Source organism: Saccostrea cucullata, unplaced genomic scaffold (genome assembly GCF_032062105.1).
Source record: "Saccostrea cucullata isolate Sc308-1 unplaced genomic scaffold, CSIRO_AGI_Scuc_v1 ctg131, whole genome shotgun sequence".
Taxonomy (NCBI): Eukaryota; Metazoa; Mollusca; class Bivalvia; order Ostreida; family Ostreidae; genus Saccostrea; species Saccostrea cuccullata.
Genome location: NW_026930457.1, coordinates 188,828 through 215,393, shown reverse-complemented (window position 1 = coordinate 215,393; position 26,566 = coordinate 188,828). Strand labels below are relative to the sequence as shown.

The following is a 26,566-nucleotide window of genomic DNA, read 5'->3' as shown; positions in this document are numbered from 1 at the left end:
TTATTAATTTATACTTACTTAACTTTTATAAAGCACTCATGCATCTATCCCTCCAACCGCCCCATCCCACACACGTATGCTTAAAACCGAAGCTCTATTCTCTCCATCTTAGTTGCGACGAGAAGTTTACATTTTATATTTTTCTCGGAGAGTAGAATACTTTTATAATGCTTTCTAATTATTAGTAAATACAAAGTTACAACTCGTTTTTGAATATTGAGTATGATATGTTTCGATATGTTCCATGTCAGAAAGTATGTGAACCACTTCTACGGTTTGATTGATTAGTCTGTTTAAAGAACATATTTGAGTGATTAAAACGAATGATTTCTTGGTTTAAACTGCTTGCAACTTGTGTCACACTTTGCAGGTATTGTTGTTTACCTCCAATTTTTATATCACAATTGCTGCGGTAAACAAAAACTTTTATGTAGGTTTTCAAAATTTTGTTAGTGGTTAGAGAGAGAAGAACCATTCTTAATCAGGGTATTTCTTAAATATCTTTTGTGCTTAAATATAAACAATATGAAATAAATCACAAACAAGTGAATCGGAGCTATGACAACCGTCATTGGCGATTTTACTGTAGGCAGGTAATTCTAGCTAGATGTACATAGCTAAATATAATGATTTAACAAGTGCTGCTGAGAAGTAAAAATTAGCATGCTTGAAAGTACCTATAATTATTATGGAAAAGTAAATCCTAAGGACATACTGAACGTAAATTGAACTTTATTGTCTTTTTCCTACGAATTTAATTAAAGTGCCATCAGATGTGAATAGACAAAAAATAAACATGCATTACCAAGTGTTTTGAAAGATATCAGTTGTTGAAATTTATTGGATGAATCAATTAAAAAAAACATGTATTCTAGATGTTTCTTTTATCCAAAATTATTTTAGAAGTGTACAACACCATAGTTAAAATACAGCACACAGTTCCTTCTCCATGGAAAAAGACAAAAAAGTCCAAACTACATTGCGTATGTCCTTAATGGAACTCTGTGCTATTTTATTTTATTTTAAAATTTATTTTTATTTTCTATATATGCTATTGTTCAAGTTTGGATGAATAAAACATATAAAAAATACGTTAAATAATTTTTTTTAGAATTATACAAGATTTTTCATCAATTGATATTTTCTAAAAACCCCTGGTAATGCATGCTAATTTTGTTGTCTATGGACATATGATGGCACCATTATCTTATGTCGTATTAAGATTTAATTTAATCCCTTTATTCAAGTTTTCAGGTCTTTACTTTCATAATGAGATCAAATACCTTACATTCGTGCATTTATTGTTATCTAAAGACATACACAGGCATATAATATGTGAATCGTACTTTGTTTATGATGTGGATATCTTGTCTTATGTGTTGCTAAGTGTACTGATAATTTGTTTTTAAATATCTTTCTGTCTCTTGTACTTAAGTCTCAGGATACACTGCTCAGTGCTCACAGAACCTCTAGTTTAAACCGAATTAAGGTAAAACTAGAGGTTCTGTGCGCTCTGAGCTCACTAAAGGTTACTTCCAGCATCCCATAGGATTATAATGGCAAAGTCCATGTTTTGGGAGTCGGGAAAAAAAGCGTCAATTCAGAAAGTAACTTAAATCTACACAATGACATTATGTAATGAATAATCTGTAAACGTATCATTTATTAAGTTTATTAAGTGGTAAAGGAGGAGTTGCGGATAGGAGATGGATACCCTTCAATATTATAGAAAGAATGGCAGTATCAATGTTTTGCTTTGTAAACCCAATATATGTGTCTGATCAAGAAGTAAAACAAATGGTGCACAATGGTACTATGTAACAAAGATTCTGTGAAAGTTTCAATTAATTTCACTCGGCGGTATAAGAGGAGTTGCGGATAAGAAATGGGTACCCTAAAGCGTACGAACGGACGTACAGACGGACGGACATTCCGATCACTATATACCCTCCCGCTTTTCAAGCGGGGGTAAAATAATTGTAAAAGGAAAACTCTTTATTTTTCTTTGAGAATGATCAATTAGTTCGCTCATGTGATATTTCATGCATAAAAGCCGAAGGTGAAAATCTGCTTCTTACCTTTATTAGAATATATGTTAGCATCACGCCGTTTAAATAACCCATCCTTAATTCGCCCATATATTTTGATTCCCGGAAAAAACAGAAGATAGAAAGTATTTTATATATTTTTATTAAACCAAAGTATAAGAAACACAATAATTTAGCTCAACAAATAACAACGATGTTATAAAACACAATGTCTTCACAAAGTGTGACTGTGCTATTTCCTTTTGGAATCTGGTTCTTGGCACCGATAATCCCACACAAGATGTGATTCAGTTGGGTCTGACATATGCGTGCTGAGACATCGTAAATGAGGTGGACAATTGCAACTGAAAAAAAGGTTTTAATATTTGATGCACTCTCGTTACAGACTGAGAAAGATTGATGTTTGATTAAGGCAGAAAGATATTATACCAATAAAATTCAAAAATCACAATTTTTATTTTTTAGTATCAATATATAGATTTAAGAGGTTTTAAATAGTCAAATACATATGTTTTGATCCCATACCAAATATTAAAAGAAAAATTGTATAGAGTTCATATACATACATTGTATATATATAAAAATAAAAATTGTTAACATATTAATGGAACCAATGTTGATCTTCAAAAAAAAAAAAAAACAAAAAAAAAAAAACCCCGCAGATTTTGAGAATAAGATAACATTAAGCTAAAAAATAGTAGACAGTTTACAGATTTATCAATAAAACAACTAAGTTTTAAAAAACCAATTAAATAATTTTTTGTATATTCTCACGATGTATTTAAAATCCCTGTACATAATACAATATTTAAAATAGGTCACTTACTGATTTTGAAAAAATTGACAACCATAACCACCATTTGATTCTTGTGCCCAAAGACAAACATCCCAGCCACATTCCATATTTCTACTGCAAATCACGGTATCGACTAACGGAACAGGCTACAGAACAATAAAGAAAGAGATATTGAAAGACTGTTTTGAATATTTGAATTATAAGTTCTTATAAGTTCTTTATAAAATTCACTTTACAAAATCCATATCTATAAATTGAAAAACTATACTGCCTATACTGATAATATAATGTGTAAGTCCAGAAAAGTCGCTCATTAATGAGTTTCCTCATTAATTTTCCCGCGTTAGTCCGTGACAAATGAGAATCTCAAGATCAACCTCCGAAGTGGCTAGATGCTAATCAAAATTAATTCCTAGTACTTGGGAACTAAGTTTAAGTAAATAAAGTTCGTTTCCTCATCCCAGCCTTTTTTTAATGAATTTACAACTAACATATCGTTTAAATTATGAAATACCTACTTCGCAAAAAGACGCAGTGAAACTCTCCGTCCTAAAGTTTATTATCATCAGTTATTTTCTCTCTCGTTTACACGATACATTCAATTAAAAAAATATCTATCTATTTATTTCATTTTTTAAAAATTTATTTATTTGTTAGAACTAACGTATTTATATACTTGATTTGAACAATAAGTTGTATTTTAATATCCCATATGATCGACATATCACAGAAGAAAAGACTAGGCCTAATCTTATTTTTTCATTTAATTGGCAAGCTAGATAAATATCATTTTAAATTAACTCCGTGGTTGTAAAACTCCTAATATATATTTTTAACCGAAGGCATATTTTTCCAGTTGTGCACGATTAATTTAAATTTGCAAAAGGAATACATTTCATGTGTTAGATCAAACGTCATGTGATGTTAGATCAAATGTGATAATTAAGTGATAATTATATTGCTATCGGATGTTTCGTACAGTTTCTGATCGCAAATCTAATAAATTTTCCGATTGACCTTTAATTCCTTTTCCGCTTGTAAGCAGATAAGAATATGGAGTATAGATTTGTAAATGATTTATCATTAACAAATTCATGTCGGTTTTCCTACCCGTTCCGTGGAATTTGGTCATTTTAAGCCTTAGGTTAAATATCAAGACTAAAAAGCTGTGGACTCTTAGGACAAAATGATTATCCTTCAGGATAACAAATTTCGAAAAAGTATCTTATCTTTAAAGAATAAGAACTTACTGACAGTTATATCAAATTTGTTTCAATAAATTTGTATAATTTCTTACAAATCCTTTAATTTTCAATTTTAGTTTTACTGCAGGCAAAACATTATAAACAAACGACTCTGATAGTAAAATTCTCTAAGCAAAATGAACTATACAAGACCTTTTACGAAGGTAATTTGAGAGATATGCCTAGGCTGAATTAGCAAAGGAAATGATGAATGCCGAGGTACTATATATAGGGATTTTTTAAAGACTACTCAAGGTATTTGAATAGTACCACAAATCATCTCATTTGGAAATGCTTTCCTTTTAAAATCTAATAAATTACTACTATATTTTTTGGTTTACCTATTTATGCTATCTAAGGTTATCATTTTAGAATAAAAAGAAATAAAAGTCTCAAAATAGTGTATTTTGTCATTTAAAAAATATTTTTATATCAGAACATGACCATTTTATTCAAAAGTATGAAATTTAAACTGACAACAGTAATTTTATGTAATTTTATGTAATTATATGTACTTGCAATTTCAATTTAGCATATGATATGTTTGTTGTTTAATATCCTTTGAGGATTCATATTCATAATCTCTCATATTGAGACGCTACAACTTGCGGTGGAGGGCGGCATATTTGACCAATTCTTAAACCATAGGACTTTTGAACAATGAGAAATCTTTTTCGAGTCAGCACCTCGATTTATAGGATCTCATCCGAAGGACTTATATACACATCTTACGCTAGAAGCTGGGATATACTGTGTTTTAACTTAAAAAGTTGATTTTTCCTATTATTGAAATTAAACTAGCATTTATATAAAATAGAAGAAAAAAAAACGGAAACAGAATTATTTCGTAAAATTTGATAGAATTTACACTTCTGCTACTAATTAATATTTTTACATTAGATATTGCATGCTTTATCGAATTTGGTTGACAAATGTTTTGTTAAAATGTCATAAAATATTATTTCATTCAGTCATAATATATGCTCTTCTAAAATCCCACTGACACCGTTGTTTTTGCTTACCTCTCGAAATATAGTACCCGTCGATATCGTCCCGAAAAAGTAAAAAATTAAAATAACCACAATATATTTTTTCCTCATTGAAAAACACTCACAAGTCGAGATATATTCTGTCATACTAGTTATATGACTTGAATGGTGCGACAGACTATTGTATCTTTTTTTAAATGAAGACCTTTATATTGGGATGTCGTCAGTAGGTGTATCAAGCATAGCTCTCATTATCCGATTCAGTATAATTAACTTCTAGTATTGTGTTCAAGACAGTATGAAAGAAAGAACAAAATGCGTTCGTGATAACTTGTAGATAATTATCTCCTTAGGGTAAATAAATGTACAGAAACGACTGCGTGGTATTGTCTGTTATTTAACAGAACCTTCGTTGGATGAGAAGGTGTGAAATGATTTTTTGTGCAAATAGGTTATCTATGCTTTTTTTTCAGCTAGAGGGTGGTTTTCCTTTATTTCGCGTCAGAAGCTGGCCATTTACCCATTTACTCATTTAAGATACTACATTTCCGATTGAAAGCTTTAAAAGTAAAAAGTTTGACCATACAAATTTATGTTCCTTTATAACCCTGCATCCATTTGATTTTGCATTGATAATTTCACTAGATAAACACTATGAGTGATATTATGTATCGGAAATAAGCATACTTAGTTATGATTTTATCCAATAATGATTATCTTATTATCTCACTAGATAAACCCTATGAGTGATATTTTGTATCGGAAATAAGCATACTTAGTTATGATTTTATCCAATAATGATTATCTTATTATGGTAATTAATGGTGATCTTGAAATCTTATTTTAATTATGTATACTAGTAATAAATGCAACTGAGTACTTTACATCAGTCTGTATTCTAGTTTACTTTTAATGTGTGAAAATGTCCTTTCGAATAGTATTGAATATAATTTTTTTTTCAAAATTACAAAAGTCGTTAGGTATTTGTATTGCTATTTCTTTAATTATTTTGTTATCTTTAATTTTTTTGTCGTGTATACTCGAAATTCGTGTCACTGTCTTGATTTATTAGTGATATGCATTTTGTTGCAACAGAATTCTATATTGACCTTGTATGTGCGATTCCTTGATAGTTGTTTTAGGTATACTTATTTTTATAGATGTTTGAAAGTCGTCGCAAATGTGTCGTCTGTATTCTGCGTGACTATCAAACCAAAGACACGAAAAACTGTCAAATAGACGTTGCGCACGGTGTTGGTACAATAATATCTAACTCTTTATGTCTCAAAGAAATTGGCGGTTTCGCGATGTCATATTTACTTTAAATTAAAAATAAAATCATTTATATTATCTAAAGTAATGAATAATTCTTAAAATTTTCTTTTAAATAATTTAAAATTATTTTAACTATGATGAGGCGTTACTCAGTATTGGTCATTTACGGCGAAATTCCCGTGTCCGACGTTACATCAATTATTGTTCGCGCAGCTAAAAGATATGAAAAAATGCACCTACAATTCTCTGAATTAAATGAAATTTAGGGGGGTACAATAAAATATATGCATTCTTTAAAATATTTTTGAGTTTTTAACATCATTTTATCAATTTCATGAATTTAGACTGGGTCTACAGTGCGTAAGTAAAATGTCTAAAAGTAAGAAATCGTTTCCTTACACTGACATTAGCCGAAATGGAGATGTGTACCAGACATAAATCCCAGACAAATATTAATTTTGGTGAATAATCTTTTAGTACATATATTTCATAGATGAATTGAATTGATACATTTTATATTACTTTTCCAGCGTAAATATTAGGAAGGCTTTCTTCAGTGTAGCCATTTTGTTATGCACGCACGATTCACTGTTTTGTTACTGAATATGTCTCAGTAACATATCAAAAATATATAAATTAATGTAAGATATAAAGCTATCATGTATGTAGCTTGAAAGAACATTAAGTGCTGCATTTACTAATTACACAATCTTTACAGTACTGGTCTACATGAAATAAATGCAAGCATCAATAAAAGTGTAGCCATTTTGTCACAGGTACGAAAAACGTCATTTTACGCAATGCGTACATATGACGTCGGGAGCGTCAAATTATTATCGCCGTGGCTTTTTTCATGCAGGTCCGTAGTACCCGCTCACAGGTACTTGTAGACATGCAGGAACCACCCCAACCCACCCCCAATTTTCAAACCCGGAGCTTGTTGAAGATTTTTTCACAAATTATATTTATTACACTTAATCATCATGTGTACATGTAACAAAGGAAAAAAATATGAAAACCCCAAAATTATATCGTTCCACAAAAAATACTCTACTAAACGAAGTATGCATTATAAGACACCCCCCCTTCTTTCACGAAAAATATTAAAAAGATTTTAGAATTTTCGTGATAAACCAGATTTTCAATAATGGTGAAACGTCCATCTCTCCTTTTTTTCATCCCCTCAAGATACTAAATTGATACTTATTTTTTAAAATTCAAAATGACACCAGTTCCATTGAAACGTAGGAAGTATAAAAATTGTAACTCATTTTTTTCTCTATACACCCAAAGCGCATGCGGACGCTATATAGAAATAAAAGACTTGTAATGAACTAACTGAAAAAAAAAATATATTGAAGGAGGTTGAAAAGGAAAACATATATTTTTTCTCCTTATAAGACAGACATGTGAGAAAAATAGAAAGAGGAATATTCACTGAGTGCTTTTGGCATTTATTTTCAGTAATTAAAATTTTATTATTAAGATTTATTAATAAAACATCTAAATATTTCAAAAAAGAAGGTTCAAACATTGAACATTATGTGCCCTTTTATTTTATTTTTTTTTATACTTTTGAAAAATAAAATTCATTTAAAGATCTAAAATATGCATGTATAAGGTTCAAAACGTTATAACAACGTTATTACTTTTTAACGTTATTTTGACGTAACGTCAATGTGTACCAACACCGTGCGCAAGGTCTTAATCTTAAATTATACAGGATCAAGACAAATGGTGATGTATTCTTTTCTGGTCAGGTGTCATGGAGGATAAAACATCCCCTGTCCTCTGATTACATGTTAATACTATTCGTTATCTCCATATATTTCATGTATCTGCTTTGAGTCCTATGACTTGATCGTCTTACGGACAATTCTGTAGTAGCTTTGACAATGTGACTTTAATTTCCTAAATATTTGTATTACAAATCCTTTCAATAATTGATAATACCAGTTGGCATTTTCAAACATGGTCATAGAATTTGTGAAATATTAAGTTAAACAGGGATTGTTGATACTCTTGTACGTCAATTGATATGTTTCAAAAGTATGTCTCAGTTTAGAAATAAAAAGATGAATACTACGAAAAGTGCATGCGTTTTAAAAAATCTACATGTTATATGCCTTTAATACATGTATACTGTACAGCTATACTCGAGCATAAGTGTTTTCCATCAAATGCACTCAATTTCTTAGTTAGGTTACAAGGGCAATACCTCAGTAATTCTTTATTTTACAAAAAAGTCTGCTTAAAACCTCTAACCTCTTTCAAGGCAAAATTTCCAAACCTAAATGTACATCTGCAGAACATGCCCTGACATATCCCAATCTGATTTCCATACCAGGAAAATGTATGATGAGTTAATAGGAACCAGGTTTTTATAGAAAATTGACACTTTTTTTACCCCTAATTTGACCCCGTGGTGAAACTGAAATAAAATCTTTATTGAATAACTACAAGATACTGTAAATATTTTCAAATAAAAATATGAATTTGCTGCTGCGAAAAATGTAATGTCTAGTTATCTTGCCCCATTTGGCTCCCAGGGCAATATAAAAAGATTAAATATCTTACTATAAATGTTCAAGAACCACCAATCACACTCACACTGCAAGAGATAAATTGGTTACTGCTTAAAATGTAAGAGAAGTTTAAGCATGGAGATAGTGAGACATACGGACGAACGGGCCAGAATAACGACGATATACCAAAACTAACTAGAATATTTTGGGGTAGAATCAAAGCAAGAATTGTTGAATCAGTGTAACATGAATTTATCTGTCAGTAACCTGCTTTACTTTTAAAAAATTATAAAATGTACTCAGAGCATGCTTATAATATAAATTGGAGACGTAAACACCATGTATCCAGGTAAAAGTGGAATTTTACTACATAAATAAAGCTGACGATAGAAAAGTTAAAATCACTTAGTCATTTATTTTGAAATTGCTTATTGGCCTTCATAGTTTATGTTTAGTATAATATCCAATATTAGACAGCTGCGTCAGACTCTATGGCGTCTTTTATTTCAAGTTCACAAATCTGTTAGTATCAAATTGATTGTTACATCAAATTATGAATATCATGAATTCCATGAATATTCGCAAAATCGAAGCAATAATTTTATCTTTTATACTGCTTTATTAAATTTTAAATATAGGATCTCCCATGATTTGTAGTTAGGTGTGAGTTTTATAAAATGAGTCGTGTGTAAGGATCGGGGATAAAAACACACAACGAGTTGGATAAAAATCATATCCAGCCACACATCATGTTTTTTTTTTTGTTATTCCATATTTTACATCACTGTCAATGTTTTACGTTTATTTATATATATATATATATATATATATATATATATATATATATATATATATATATATATATATATATATATATATATATATATATATATATATATATATATATATATACAATGTACTTAACATGGAGGGAAATGTGTATTGTTTTACTGTAACAAATCTTAGATTTATCCAAAAATATGTAATAATTACAGGGATAAAGGAATTGAATAAATGTGTATTTGGTTTTACTGTTCGTGCTTAGATTTATCAATCAAATGTAATAATTACATGGATACAGGAATTGATTAAATGTGTATTTGGTTTTATTGTTCGTGCTTAGATGTATCCATCAAATGTAATTATTACATGGATACAAAAATTTATTAGATGTATATGATTAACAATAATTTGGGGTAATTTGGGGATACGTGGGGGTCTGTCACAGTTTAAGAACTGATACTAAGAAATAAAACATCAAATCCGTAATCAAAGTAATGCTATATGCAACCTTATTTTTGAATTTTTCTACGATATATCTCTTCTCGTGTCTAATTTGTTGGTGAAATATAGCTCTTAAATTGACCTTAAGGTTTCTATCTTAACTATTTGTAATTACGGATGATTAATTTTTTTTTTGGAACTCAAAGATTCTGTAATTGATGCTTAAAGATATCAGATTTCACAGTGACAGTATATAAGAAGTCATTGGAGACTTCGGTGTCTTCCAGCAATCTATTTCGATTCCAAAAGGCATTAAGTTGAGAAAAAAAAACAATTTGTCTTTGTAATCATTGTATATTCAGAGAGAGTTAATTTAATAACTTGAGCTGAAGCGAAACAAGAACAAAATGATGTGGCTTTAAATTTCAATTTCTATCTATATTCCTAATAACGGAACCCCAGGGGCTTGAAAAAATAAACCAGTGTGTGTGCATTTATTTTATATAAAGGTGCTTTAATAAATAAGGCGCGGACTCTAATTTCAAACTAACGATGGACAGAATGACTTCAGCTTTTTCCATCGACAACCTCCAATTTAATCTAATGTATGTATCGATATTCCATTATTACTTGTTTATGGCTTCGGTCTACTATCTAATACGTAGGGGCATATTCTGCAACCATTCAAATTTTCAACAGACGGCAGGTACCGATATTAGTTGATGTTAAAGGGATTTCAAAGCTCGTTATCAAAAACTCGACGGTTGCAAATTAACCGGTTGTACGCGTACAGTGCGGACTTATTAAAAATCAATTGCTAGGGCATTGCTTTCGTTTTAATTATGAATTTATAATATATAGATTAACATCGAAATTGATATTTTATGATTTATTTTGTGAAAAATACTACTAAGTTTTTGCTATACGAGGTTTTTTCGAAAAGTTCGTGGACAAGCTAAAATTTAAATAAAAGTTGTGTCATTGATATTTATTATAAGCATATTTATTATCCTTTACTAAATGTGAATTACAAAATGTAAAATTATATTCAATGAAGGATATGGAGATAACGGACAGTGTTCAATCTCAAATTCCATAAAACAATACAAAATAGGAGCAGAGCAAACACGGACCTCCGAAACATCAGAGGAGGGATCAGGTGCCATGGAGGAGTGAGCATCCCTGCTGACCGGTCACACCACCGTGTGCTCCTTGTCATGACCGGGAAATAACTGAAAAATCCGCCGTCAATTCAGTGTATAAATAATGGACTAACAATTAGTATGAAAAACGTCAGTCAGCATTTGACTCAATGATAAATTGTATTTGCTGACAAGTTCATTGAATCGACCATAGAACTTACAAAATGATGACTTTAAACGATGCTCTTGTTTCATCAACTTGCTTGTCAATGATTTACCTCGTTTTAGAAATTGTTCATACGTAGAGCATGATCTTGCGTATCGAATCAACTGAGATATATATACTCCGTATGCAGGTGCTGAAGGTAAATTGATCATAAGTAAGGGAAGTTGACGATAGAAAAGTTAAAGTCATCACGTTTATCATATAGCTTGGTTGTTAGATTACCATTAACGTCTTTTTCAAGCAAAATATCCAAGTATGAAACAGATTTGTCAGACTCTGTGGTATCTTTTATCTCAAGCTTACCAGGATATATCGTATCGACATAGAAATGGAAATAGCCATTGTTAGTTGACAATACGTCGTCCATATATCTAATTCTCGAGTTGAAGGCCACAGCAAGTGTTTTCTTCTTTTCACGCATAAGATTTTGCACAAATTATGCTTCATATGATAATAAACTAGATCTGCTAATAACGGAGCGCAATTGGTACCCATGGGAATTCCAATAGATTGTTGGAATACTTGGTCCCCAAAAAACCAGATAGATATTGTCAATCAGAAAGTCAAGCATCTCTTTGATGTCAACTTTAGAGTACTTGTGTGTGCAATCAGAATGTGTTTTAGCAAAATAATTTTGCAAATGACCAATGACCAGATAAGTAAATTTACGAGTTCCATTTTTATTGAAAAAGCAGCTGTCAACGATATCAAAATGCCTTGACTTTAATTTATCGTCGGGAATGGTTGTGTATAAAGTTAAAAAGTCGTAAGTTTTTAAGCTGTTGATTTTGGAAAAATCTTGCAATTTCAAATTGTCCAAAAGTTCTTTGGAATTTTTGAGTATCCACATCTGATTCACACCACTTCTTGAATATATTGTTGCACAGTACTCTTGAAGTTTTCCTTCACTACTGTCAATATCTTAGTGAGGAGTAACAAAAGAGGCTTGGTTGAACATTTACTGGAAACCGCAATGTATCTTTGTTTGTAAGGATTTTTATGAAGTTTCGGAATCCAATATATATGGTAGTTCAAATTCATTTTGGATCTGTGGAATATTAAAAAGATTTAAAACGGACATAAGATTTTGAAGAATTTCTTCCTTAGAAAGGGAAGTATGAGTAAGATTACCATTTATAGAATTAATTCCAAATTCTTTAAAATTTTAATTAAAAAGTTATTTATCACTTTATAAATTTCATTCGTATTTAGTAAAATTCGCGGAAATTTGGATGGTTTTTACATTAGGAGGTTGACAAAAGTTACAATGTCAAACCTGCAAAATTTGAATGTTCAGAGTTTTGTAATGGCTGAGAAATCAAGTTTAGAATCTATTAAGACAGGATCGGCATGGTTCAAAAAAGGGTCGTTTCGGAAAGAGTGGAGCAGAGGGCAATAATAAAATTCTGCTTAGACATCGGAAAAACACCAACAGAGACCCATAATTCTGTAAACAGTCGGGAAATAAAATGATAGAAAAGGAAGCCATTCTTTAGTGTTTAAGTATCATATAGGATTTTCGGAAGGAAGAAACTGTTTACGGGATGACATGAAGGCCAGCAGAAATTTCGGTGCTGTAAAAAATAAATTTCATAACGTGACTTTGTCGTATTTCCGTAAGTAAAGTCGTTTTTACGCGGATAGCGGTTTGATAATTTGAAGGATCTGAGAAAGGAAGTTTTAAATATTATTTTATGTATGAAACCTGAACAGTTTGTGCTCATTTTTGATGACTTGTTAATGCTGAGAAAAGCTATATGTATTTTAAAGCTTTTGACGTTGGGTACCGTCAAGGATTTTCGTTTTAGTGCTCCGGGTTTGAGTGTATGCCTTCTTTGTATCTGACAAAAATATAACTAGCTGTTCTTTGTTTTTGTTTAAAACTTGCACAAAATAAAATGAAACATGAATTTAATGAGAATAATAGTTTCATATATTTTAACAATGTTTGTCAGTAATTATCAATGTTGTCCACGAACTTTACAGACAACACTCGTATAAATTATATGAAGAAGTGGTTTGGATTAGAGAGGTATTTATTTATTTCATAATTTCCAAAAGTTTCTTTGATTTTTTAGTATCAACATCTGACTTACACCACTTCTCGAATATATATTGTTGCACAATATAGTATTGAAGTTTCTTCATCACTGCTGTTAATATTTTAGTGATAACTTATGAGGTTTTGTAGAACATTTACTGCAACCTGTTAAGTATCTTTGTTGGAAAGGATTCTTACGAAGTTTTGGAATCCAATATAGACTATAGGTACATATGTAATTCAAATACATTTTGGTTGTTGTGAATATTAAAAATATTTAAAACTTACATAAAATTTTTATTTAAAAATTTATTCCTTAGAAAATGAGCTATGGGTATAAGTTGGATTACTACTGGTAGAATTCAATCCCAATTCCTTTAAAATACAATTAAAATAATGACCCTTCCAAAGAAACTGTCGATATCTACTTTGTCAACCAAGGACAGTACAACGCGATCGTATAATCTGCTAGTAGCTACTTTTTTTTCTCACCTTTTAATTACTGAAATCAGAAGAATAAATGGTTTAATATTGTCCCTCCCTCAATCAATTTATCCGAAATTTTGACACACAATGCATTCTTTAGCTTAAGCCCATGCTGACAAAGCGTCATGGTCCTCTTTTTCGTGTCTTGTCCAATATTTCGTTTGTAGTAACTATTTTGTAACAAATGACATTTTTTTGCAAATACATTGTGTACACACGGGTACTAACCGGCCGAGAAGGGGATGCTTACTTGTACAAGATTTTGTAGATTTTGTAAATAATGAACTTTTTTGCAAATACATTGTGTACACACGGGTACTGACCGGCCGAGAAGGGGATGCTTAGAAATATAAATTTTGTGTTAAAATAAGATACCATTTTAGTTAAAATTTAGAACATTTACAATTTACAATGTCGTAAATTAGTCAAACAATATAAAAAAACTCTTGTAAAAGTTGTCTAATCAATAACTCATGACAAAATACGAGGGTTGTCCCAGAAAAACGCGAACATTTTCAATATCTTTTGTTATACTGTGACTATAAAGTTAAAAGTTGGAATACATCATTATCAACATTTTTTAATAATGCTTGAAAATTTTGATGAAGTATCTCTATGATTTTTCTCTCAGGTAAACGAATCTAACAAATCAGCTGTCGGCGCAACACTGACACATCAAAACGTAGTTCGTAGTGTTTTTGAATACGTTCTTGAAACTGTGCCTCTAGTAAAATTCATAAAGCATAAACTGGGCACTGTATTTAATTTTCTTTTAGTTTCCAGGTTATTCATTACGAAATACTAGTGTTACCAAAAGATTGCAGTGTTAAATCTTTTAACATACACTATTCAGGATCGAATTGTTTATCAGTGGTCTTCACGTAGGCCTATGACGTCTTTTCACTTCATCTTCATTTTTCTCTACCATCGGATAACCAGTCAAGTTAACCTCAAACCCCTTCAACTAGAGATAAACCTGTTCCCCATATTTATGTTTGTGTTTTTTCATCATTTAAATCTCTTTTCCCTATGTGCAGGAGTCTATACTCCGCTCTCAACATAGTGTAAATTGATAATTTGATGCTCCACATTACCACCAACGTCACCATTTTTGACAATGTCTAATTTAAAGTGCTTTCGCACATATCGTCATATATTTGTCATTAATGATGTCAATAAAATGAATTTTAAAACACGAATACACCAAATTATAGAGTCATTTTGTTGGTAAATTTATGACATTATAGCCTGATAACAAAGAAAAATTCATTGACAATGCTATTTGTAAAAGTCCAACAAATGTGTGCTCCGACTACCAATATTTAACACCCTTTAGATGTTGTTTTTATACGCATATGAAATTACAGGCCTATAATAGTTTGTCAAAAATAACAAGATTATCATTTTCCAACAGCATGCAAAAAATTATAAGCTTGGGTTGAATAGTATTTCAAATATTCAAAAAGTTCGCGTTTTCTGGGACACCCTCGTATAATTCATATTAAAATAGTTTTGATGTTTAATGACAGATTGTTTTTCTATTGTTATCAACATAAACATTTTCCTATATTCACGAGAAAATAAGCATTCATTCAGTCTTATATATATACTCTTCACGAAATACATTGAATTCACTGATAAAATAAAGATTAATGTTTCGCAGCATTCATTTACCCAGTGTATTTTATTGCATTTATCAAAAGTGATCAATACCAACCCAAAACGTGGACACTGTGATAAAGAATAACTCTTTCATTATATTAATAGCGTTTTATTAAAAAATCATTTTCAACGAATTTCTAAGGAAGGAAAAATATCATTAGAATTTCTAAAAAGATTAGGCGTTGACCTAGAAAAGGGTTGCTTTAATAATTTGTAGCTACATGTATATGAATGTAGGAGAATTATTAAAACATAACAGTGGTGCTGACATTGTACAGAGTAATTTAAACATTGAACATTTCGTTTATTATGTATTAGCTTGATAGTTATAAAATGTATGTCATTAAAAAATTGACGACTATATTTTTTATGCATTGACTATTAAATGACCCCAGTGAAAAATGTTTATAAATAATATTCTATTTTAATATATTTTGATGGGATAGAAAACCGTTAATTTTATTATTATTACTATAACTAGTGTGAAGATATAAAGATGCCAGGGAGTCATATCTTCAACTGCTTGTTAGAATATGTTTTGGCTTACAAATTGATTTCATTCATTATTACTTTAGTGTGAATTAATCTACTTTTAAGTGAGGTTTTGTCTCGAAGCATTAATAGTACGGTAAATGTCTACAATAATCACAAAGCAATAAAACGCCTGAAAATCAGAAAGGGGAAATAGGAATACATGAATAACAATTTTAGCTTCCAATATCATGATTATGAACATTAATAGTGGCCAATTTGTTTCCTTTTCCTATTGTCAATGGGAAACCGTCTTGCCTTTGGGGAAATTGTGGGTGTCTCATTTTAACTAATTTATCATCACCTGTTGATAAGACCAGGAAGTCAAATTAACAAGGTAAATAGACTGTTTCTACAGGTGTTCTAAATTTACGCAGACTCATTCAAGCACTGTAATTTAAGGCAATAATTTTATGACCTCTTCACAGATTGGGTTTGTCTGTTGATTATTTTCATCTCGATCCTTATTTGTTTTCTTCATTTCACAATCATTATTGGAAAGCATTTTAAATTTATTTTGTCCAGCTAAATTGGTCAAGTCCAATTGGACTTAATTCTCGCACATTTTTTCAAAAGAAACATAAAACTATTTTAAAAAGGTTATATTCTAAATCAATATATATGAGTGAAGCTTTTAAAATTCACACTTGATAAACGCTTTCGTTTTTGGATAGAAAATGGATTAATTGAAAAAAAAAATTCTTGAATTGACTTTTGGTTATTTTAACATGGCAAGAATTTGTTCAAAATTGAAAGAAAGAAACAGAATTATCATTTTTGGAACTGGGCCGTATATGTACAATCGCAAAATTTTCTATACTTAATTATAATTGTTGGATGCCTTATAATTATAAATCTGTATGGAGTTTTTCGTTACAGCTCTTTTGTTTAAAAAACATTCCAACTTAATAGATTCATATTTTTTTTTACAAAATGAAATTGTTTACAACTTTCCCTTTAATAAATCATGTAAGTCATGTCCACAAAAGCCCTTGCGCACAATTTTAAAAGCTGTTTTAAACATTCAATGTCAAAAACTGCAATTTTTGGTACAAGGTACTTCGTCTTTTCTGGTATTTGACCTTTTAGTCTCGGTAATCGTTGAATTTATCATAACAGGATTAAATTTTGTTTTAATTAATTACTTAATTGTAAGGGTTTACATTCACTAAAGCATGACATTCATTCTTTTTATAAACACAACTTTTTAAGTTTAACATATAATCAACCAGCATGTATGTAAGATTACGTAAATCCAGTGAAGCCGCACTTAAATAAATATTTAGATAAATATTCTCGAAGAGAATTCATGGATCTCTCTCTCTCTCTCTCTCTCTCTCTCTCTCTCTCTCTCTCTCTCTCTCTCTCTCTCTCTCTCTCTCTCTCTCTCTCTCTCTCTCTCTCTCTCTCTCTCTCTCTCTCTCTCTCTCTCTCAGACCTTTTTGTGTATCTATCTACAAATGTTTAAGTGTCATATTCATCTACTTTAAAGATGGATGATAAGAAATATTCTACCGAACTAAATATTGCCGTAGTTTGAAAAATATTTTCAAAAGAACTTTCATAAAGAAAAAAAATATTTGATTCGATTTAAAATGAAAGATACATCGTGAATTTTAAAAAAGAAATATTGGTGCATTAATCTTTGTCTTTGGATGCCTAATTTTGCAAGCTTTGAGATTACTTGACCATTTGATCATTTAATGTTTTGATATGAATTGTCATGGAATATATAATTATGTTCCCCAAACGAAGTTGGGGAACATATTGTTTTTACTATGTTTTTTCTTCTTATTATTATTTTAGACAACATGCCATTATCACCTTGCATGCGCATGCACGTGCGTTTGCGTGCAATGCGTTAAATGACAAAAAGTTGATATCATTGTAGCTTTTAATATTCTTTTATGAAATCCTGCGATACTAAGCATATTTCAAAAAGTTTTAAAGGAAATTTGCACAAAAAAGGAGTTGGGGAACGTTTGGGGAACATCTGTAACGGTCCCCGATACAATTAGACCTAGTTTCATATATAATTTCATATCGTTTACTCCTTCATATATTGAATATGTCATTTGACAATATGCATGTCAACAGTTGTAACTTTACATTGGTTTTTGCTAAAAAAAACGTGTTTGTTTTGTGTGAAGTTAGTTACATTACATCCAATTTCTTATAAACATAAACGTATAAGGGTTGTACGACAATTTAAAAAAATATATATATATAACATGGGTAACGCACAAAAAAAATATGCTTCGTTACCAATTTAATCCTTTGACGTATTCCTTGTTAAGCTTTACCTATAACTGGAAAAGTTAACTCTTTTGGGGGTTCCCAAAAGACACCGATGGTTAGCATTCCCCAGAAGTTTTCCTGACAAATAGATTTTTATCATTTCAATATCCGGAATTTTTCCTGGGGAAAACCGCTAAAACTTTCAATGTGCTAAAATTTAGATAATTAAACATTTGTAGGCATTTGAATACAGAATCCCTGCCATCTGCTATTCAAAACATAATTAATATAATGTGTAAATATTCAGGAAAAACAGGATATTGACGTAGCTCTTCGCTTTTTAAAATGCAAAATAAGATGGAAATGAAATTAGCCATGTAAAATTTAAATCTGACTTGAAGTTGAGAACGCAATTGAGGCTTCGAAAGAAATATTTAAAAGAATGTACAACCGGTTTTTTTTATTATCTCTATATGTATGAAATATATGGAGATAACGAACAAACAGTATTCAAGCTCAAAAGCCCATAAAAGAATACAAAATAGGAGCAGAGCAAACACGGACCTCCAAGACAGTTAGGTCCCATATAAACCCTAGAAATCAAACAACATTTTTATCCTGTCATGTCGGATCTACAGAGTAATACTTCGAAGAATTTTTTTTAAAAAAAAAATCATTATTTTAGTATTTTATACTTTTAGTATACCAGTCAACCAGGGGGAATTCGATCTAACCTACCTGTAATGGATTGTTAAACTTCATAAAAACCCTTACCAACAAAGATACATTGCTTGGTCCAGCAAATGATCCACCAAGCCCTTATCTTTTAGTCTTTTAAAAATATTAACTGCTGTAAAGCTACAACTTATTCTAGAACTTGTACATATTAAATGCGGATCCTCAAAACCTCTAAAGAACTTTTAAAGCGATTAGATCTATAGTTTTCAAAAATTCATAACACAATTTTACGACTTTTCTACACTTTACTTGTATGCTACAGTTTTTCAAGATATATTTATACATAAACTTATTAATATCAATGACAACTGATTCTGAAATTTAAAAAAAAACACCTCAGAACTTGAAATAAATGACACCAGAGTCTGCCACAAGTTTCATATTTGGATGTTTTGCTAACTAAAGACGATAAAAGAAAATTAACAACTAAATTGTATGACAAACGAGATGACTTAAGCTTTTCTATCGTCTACCTTTCCTGCTTTATGTTGTAATATTCCACTTTCTCCTGCTTATAGTGCTTTATGTCTCCCGACTTATTGTCTACTCAACAACCTGCTATGAGTACGATCATTTTAGAAAGCGAGACATTCTAATCACTAACAAGTTGATGTAACATTGATTTCAACAACCTCGTTTCATACTAATTCTTAAGCCTTTTTAAATACTGGATTGATTATGGAAAGGCCCGTCACCTGATCAATACATAAGGCTCGAATATCTACAAATAAAGATGATATCTTTAAAAGAGGTTGTTGAAATCCCTGTAACATTAATGGAACCGGTGGACAGAAGGTGCTTAATCCTCCGTAGCACCTGATCCAAAGTTTTTGACATTGATTCCAGTGCGTTGTCTTCACAATTCATTTTGAAAATCTTATTGATAATATCTATCAGTAGACAGCCTTAGTTTGAAAAAAATAAGGTGACGATAACGAACAGTGGTCGTACTTGGAGCATGCTCTGGTCGAATAAGTTGTGAGACGCTAACACCACATGTAGGTGATAACGAAATATTACTTTTCATACAATTTACAAATACAAAGAAACATTTTCTTTGTATTGTAACGAGGGATATCAACATACAACATCCTGGGGCTACGTTTTTTTTCTACAATGAATGCAAACAATTCGTATATCACGGATATAAGATTTATTATTATTTTTTTTAATACAAAATTACGTATTCCAAAATACATTGAATAGATTGGAGACCCATGAAACAGTTATTTAGGGGTATGCATGGTTTTGAAGCACACGATCTAACTACATGTAGTTTCTCTAAGACGTAATTTATTGTTAATGCTGCAAATGACAGCAAAAATAGTTTTCATGGAAAATTAATATCACGATCTAGTAATTGAAAGGAGTCTACAGATTTTTCAAATTTGAGAACGATTTTTTAATGATCTTATACAAATATAGCTTGGTAAAATAAGTTGTTTCGGGATTTAATGTTTCGATCGAATGGACTAAAACATACATTGTATTTTTAAATGAAGAACAAAGAAAGTCAAATAATAATTTTGGTGTTTTTCCATTTCAGATAAAAGAAATGTCTACAGTGCCTACAGTCCCTCATAAAACGGTTTTTGTTTCTTCTTAACCTCATTTCTAAAACGAAATTAAATTAAATATAGATATTATGATTACTTGATTTCAAATTGAATATTTTTAAACTGCTTTATTTTCTGCATAATTCGATAACAGCTAAAGTACCGGAAAAATTAAGCCTAGCTTAATTAAAACGTAACAATGGATTAGATCTTGACCTTAAGAGGAGCAAATTCAGAACACATGTAAATAAAATGATACTGTCCTCTTGTTTCTTGTTTTATGTTTAATATAGAGACGTCAAAATGAAGGACGTCAAAATTTAAATTCAGACATTTACTCGCCACTGAGGGCTATTGAGCAGTGGGGGTCTATATCGTGCCAATGCCAGCTGTGACACTGACCTTCGGTTTTTAGGGTGTCATCCGAAGGACCTGCAATTTTCATTTCGAAGTGCCGAGCGCGTGGCTAAGGAAAAGTTGCTACTTTTTTTTGTTTTATCGACTTGGGTCAGAAATGTTATTAATATTTAGCAATGGCTTAATCTCTTATATAAAATCTTGTGATTTATTTCTTCTTTTGTTTACTTGTGTTTTCATATTCACTATCTTGATTTATATAACAATATTCACCAGGTAAAATTTTAATTAATCTTGAAGGTGGGAAATTTCCCCTAAATATTGACATTTCGGGGTTGAAGAGCTAGGTAACTCCTTAAATGTTAAGAACTGGAGCCAAAAAAACTTATTTTGCTGCCGCATATAAATAAGTAAACCTTTGTAATGTTTAAGAACAAAGAGATTGAAGACGTAGCAACTGACTCAAATCTGATTTACTGTGTAGTAAATTTATCGCCTCAGGTAGATCAGCTCATGAATTTTCAAATACTTAAAATAGTCACAACTCTATACTAAATGATTGCGAAACAGTCAATTAATCAGAGAATTGACATTTTTCTCGGTAATTCCTTAGTTTGTCTTATTTTGTGCAACGTTTACAGTCATGTGTAATGTATATAAATTATGACGGTTGATTTAAGCGTTTTTACTTAATATTTCGACATACTATGTTAAAGATTCGATGATCTTGCTGACCTTTACATACACATTTACGTATTACAACCATCCATCTGAGAGTCAGTTAACCATGAAGACGCATGATACCCCATATTGATCTTCATGTACGTTTCCTGAGCAATACTTTAAACTCAAGCCGTCGTGCAGAAGCACATACATATCTTTATAGTAAATTGTCTTCCGTGACGTAATAATATTTATATTTCCTAATTTGTAGAGTTCCTACAGTTTTTATTTATAATTGGGTTATATGTCTGTAAGAACATATAAACATTAGAGCACAGCAGTTAAATGATTATAGGAACTCTTCAAATAGGACATACAAAAAAAACTACGTCATATAAGCCATTTCTTGAAGCTAAAATGTCTTTTTTCTTATTTTTGATTAATTTTCCTTCCTACAAAGTCATGAAGAAATTGTAATTTAAGTTTTCTTTCCAAAGTTTTATTTCAAAAGGAAACAATTTAATGTCATTAAAATTGTAATAAAAAAATTAAAGTACAAAAGGCCTGGGGACCATAAAACTTAGCTGAGCTGAATTTTGATCTCAGTCTCACTTTTTCAATATCTTTTCCTGTGGAAAAGGTGAGACTAAGATTAAAAGTTAGCTCGTCTTAGTTTTATGGCTCTTAAGCCAGATGTTTTACTTGTTTTTATATGAAATATACATTTTAAAAAATCCTTTTAAGATTAAGTACATTTATATTTGGATTTTGAACAATAAGAATCTATCCAACGCAGAAGAAAATTGTTTTAAATAATAAAGTCATAACGATCTCTTGCAGAATTCAATTCAGTTACAACGTGTCTGTTTCATATAAATATATTTTTTCTTTACAGTCGAGTAATGTATGATAATTTGTTAATTATTACATGTTTCTTTTTAAATTCAAAAATTGCAATAAGTAAATATAATCTTAAGTATTAAGTTTTTTTTAATGTGGTTCTTACTTTTATCTTGTAATTATGGACAATAAAAGATTTTTTCTTTCGCAAACACACATGAATTTTAGTTCCTTAATTATTACATTTTATCGAAATATTTAACAATATACAAATAAAAGTAACTGATATATGCATCCATGAATAAATACCTCTCTTTCTCTCACTCCTAATGAATCTTCGTTTCCCTCATTTGCAATTGGCATACCGAGGGTAAGGACGAGGTTCATCCAAAATACCAGGCTAATAGACTTGGGTCCGTTCATTTCTATGTGTGTTATGATAAATGAATCGTGGAGTTTTTTCCTTTCCCTTAGTTACATACCTTAATAGCATGTATTAGTCTGTAATTGTCTCTGCCTCGGACGTGAAATTTAACTTTTAAGTTTATTATTCATCAACCGTTTTGGCAGCCGTTTAGTGGTTAGACCCAAGAAGTTATCCAATCACTACATTAAAGTATGATACTAAACTCCGCCAAACATATATTAACTTAATTCTTTGGTTATTGGATTATGTTTATACATTGTTTGAATTAAACTCATAAAGTGTATTAAATATTCAGGAAGACAACATATTCTACTTATTATACAACGAAAATATTCGGTCAGTTGTCAAAATGTGAGAAAAATACATATGATCCGTAAAGTTTCCCCAGATGTTATTAATTAACAATATTATTGATTAATAATAAATGAAGGTAAATTATTTGTCTTAATGTTTGTTTCAAAGACGGTGATCCTAAGCGATATATGAAAAAAGGGTGTCAACAATCTCTGAACTATCGTTTAAGCATTTGAATATGCAAGTATATTTCTTTAATAAACTTTCAATTTCAACAGTGTAAAACGTGTACCTCAATAAAAAAAATTTAATGTCCTAATAAAAGAAAAACCTAATTAATCGTTATAAAACAGTGCATGCTTTATCTTCTCTACTTCCATTATGAAAATACATATTACTTAACAACTCTTTAGAATAACTTCATATTTTGCGAATTGATTTTTAAAAGTATATCAAATTACATTAAACACAGAAATGTTCAGTTCAGCAGTATACATTTTGGGTAAGTTACAAAAAATAATATTTAAATCACAGTATCAAATTTTCCGAATTTCATTATTTAATAAGAATCTAGAATGCAATCAAAATTTCAATGTGTCTAAATATTTCGGTTTTAATTTGAGGATCATGAGACATAAGATCCCGTTTAAAAACAAATTTACAAATAACATCAATATATATTTTTTCGAATTGATGTTTTTAAATAATAATTTGAAACTTAACAGTGCAAATAATATATCTTCTTTCAAAAGTTTGAAATATATTTTCATAAAGAAATTCTTGTCTCAAATATTGAGTGATAAGAAAAAAAACGAAAATGATTGGTCTGTTTGAGTGGTAATTTTTTTTGGGAAAATGTTGCCCAAGCTTTAAGAATATGACCAAAAAAAAAGAGTAAGATGTTATTCGTTATAATAGATGGCATACAAAAAGAGCGCTTCTTAAGGTAGGATTCTTATTTCTTGTATTTAAAAATAAATGAAATTTTCACTGAATCAAGAAGACAATATCAGTAAGTGATAGTATAAGTGAGATTAGATTTGACCGTTTTATATTAGAGGCAAGGTCAGGTCAAGGTCATTATCTTTTTCCTTGACATTAAGAATAAAAAAATACTGTTGCCAATCATGTAATGCCTACTTCTAAAAACAAAATGTTTTGATCGTTTACTAAGAGAGAAAAAATACTTTTTATGGATTTTTGGCTCAAATTTGCACTTTGATAGGAGGCGTTTAAAAGTTAACATAGTTCCAGTTTGTTTGAAAAATCATATCTATTTGATATATTTTGAAAGTTTAGTCCCTTATTATTAATTTAACTTACATTTGAAAAATTCTCCAAATCTTCGATTGTGTAAAAATTATAACTAAATTCATTGTACCATTATAATTTTGAGAGGCAGAAAAGAAGATATTTTCATACGCCACCATTCCGCCAAAAATATAGTCCCTGCTAGTTTTCAAACGCAGTTTATCATTACTATTTAAAGTTGCACAATTATGATGAGGAAAGAAAAATATGGTCTTTTAAATCCCTTACACCTATACATATATAATACATATAAGCAAGTATACTTTGAATGTTTCATCTAGTCAGAAACCAAAAGAGTCCTACCTTAAGGTTATCTGCTTTCATAAATGAACATTGACATATATTTCATAAGTAAATATTTACATTTGCAAATGTTTTCCTTTATATAACACTACTAAAGGCTTTTTATAACAAATACAATGAACATAGATGTGCGTTTGGACATATATAAAGGGTCAAAAATTAAGGCATTTAAAGGTTAAAAGTAACAATCAGGCATATATAAAGTATGAATAAGTCACAAATGTGAATATAAGTAATAAGGAATCATTTTTTGAGGTTTTATTGAGATGTAAAACGGGTTGGCACATGATCAAATCTTCCATAAAGCCCTTCGGGCTTTATGGGATTTGATCACGTGACCAACCCGTTTTACATCTCAATAAAACTCAAAAAATGATACATTATTTCTTAAGTGTTCTTTAAATACTTAATTTAATCCTTAATTACTTCTGATGAATTTACACAATACAGTAATGCAAGAAAACACAAGGCCGTTATTTTTTGGCCTTACAAGCCACTCTTTTTACAAAAAAAAAAGCTTGAACAAAAACTAATTTCTTCAATATTTTAAGAAATTGCATAGATTCAAACGAGATCTACAACTATCAAGATTCATCATTACAATATTTTCAAAATTTTAGAGAGTTCAAAATTTTAAGATGTTGTTCTGAAAGTTGACACACAGCAGCAGATTAAGTTACGTAAAACAGGAGGGTGTAAGAATTTCTTCTACATTTTACTTAATTCATGAGATATCATTAGGATATAGACTTAGTCATTCCTAAGCCAATGTATTTGATAATTAACATGGTCAGCATTTCCTCAAGAATAAATTGATATTCTGTCTAGTCATATTGCAAGGGAGGAAAAAGATATGTTTACAGCTTGTGACATGGTCGACGAAAGAAAACATTCCTCCCAAGGTTAAACCAACATTATAATTAGTGTAAATATATGGTGTTTTAATACAGATTATAAACATCTTCATTAATCTTTAATTCATCAGCTAAATTATTTATTTTCTTTGCTTTTTTAATTTTCTTTTAAATTTCAGTGTTTTAAATTTAAAAAAAATTCTTTTATTTTGTTGTATTTCCAAAAAAAAAATATTGATTTACAAAGGAACAGAAAATTGTTGAGATGATTACTTTCGGAAGTAGAACGATGTAATTTAAATAAAAATGAATGAATGTTTGTGTGTGAAGAAAAAATAAAATGCACTATCATATGAATGAGATATTATCACGGTAAAGGACATATTTTTAATCCTGTACTAAAGTTGTATGATCTGTTACAATACAAAATCTATCTTCGCAAGGTAAGTACATTTTTTAACAACGTTCAAAATACATGTATCCCTATCTTATTTTCTTTTTGAAAGTCTTTCGAAGCCAACTTATTGTATAACTTTTTATTCGTAATAAAAGTCGAACTAGTGATTGAAGACAGACCCTCTGTTATTAGTTTCGTTGTATATTAAAGAGAACAAACTAATTTTTTCCCTATGCTAGACCCTTTTCAAAAGTTTGAACCGAAAAGCAACTAATCTTTTTTTTCATTTCATAATTCCTATACAATACAAATGATGTTCTTCTTTGATTGCTCTTTTTTACACTCACGTCTGATGTTTCTCATTATGTTCGGTTTTAAAGTTTAGAAAAAAAAAGATAT

At 30.1% G+C, this 26,566-nt stretch overlaps 1 protein-coding gene across 1 annotated transcript in view; it reads right to left on the bottom strand.

Moving 5' to 3' along the window:
- Positions 1-2,174: 2,174 nt before the first annotated feature.
- The window catches only part of LOC134228666 (uncharacterized), a 63,388-nt gene continuing 38,996 nt past the window's right edge, over positions 2,175-26,566 (bottom strand). Inside the window, exons 14-15 of the transcript XR_009984044.1 lie at positions 2,875-2,990; positions 2,175-2,392 (exon numbers count right to left, since the gene is read on the bottom strand). The gene's annotated coding sequence lies outside the window, so the exon portion shown is untranslated. The remainder of the gene's footprint in view (positions 2,393-2,874; positions 2,991-26,566) is intronic.